Genomic DNA, 355 nt, shown 5'->3' on the forward strand with positions numbered 1-355 from the left:
CAGTGGTTTCTCTGATGTATAAATGTTTGGTATTTCTTTCTGCTTCTTAATAAGAGTAATCTTTTTAGGGAAATACTTCCTCTAAATGTATTGTAAATTTACTGCAGAAATTGAAACATAAAGTTAATCTCTGGGTACTGTATTTTAACTCTCTGTATAAAAAGTAGCTTGATTTGTCACCGAGTTTAAAGAAACTGGGGATACCCCTTGAACAACGTATAAATGTTTGGTATTTCTTTCTGCTTCTTAATAAGAGTAATCTTTTTAGGGAAATACTTCCTCTAAATGTATTGTAAATTTACTGCAGAAATTGAAACATAAAGTTAATCTCTGGGTACTGTATTTTAACTCTCTG

This window comes from Eurypyga helias, unplaced genomic scaffold (assembly GCF_000690775.1).
Source record: "Eurypyga helias isolate BGI_N326 unplaced genomic scaffold, ASM69077v1 scaffold6945, whole genome shotgun sequence".
NCBI classification, from domain to species: Eukaryota; Metazoa; Chordata; class Aves; order Eurypygiformes; family Eurypygidae; genus Eurypyga; species Eurypyga helias.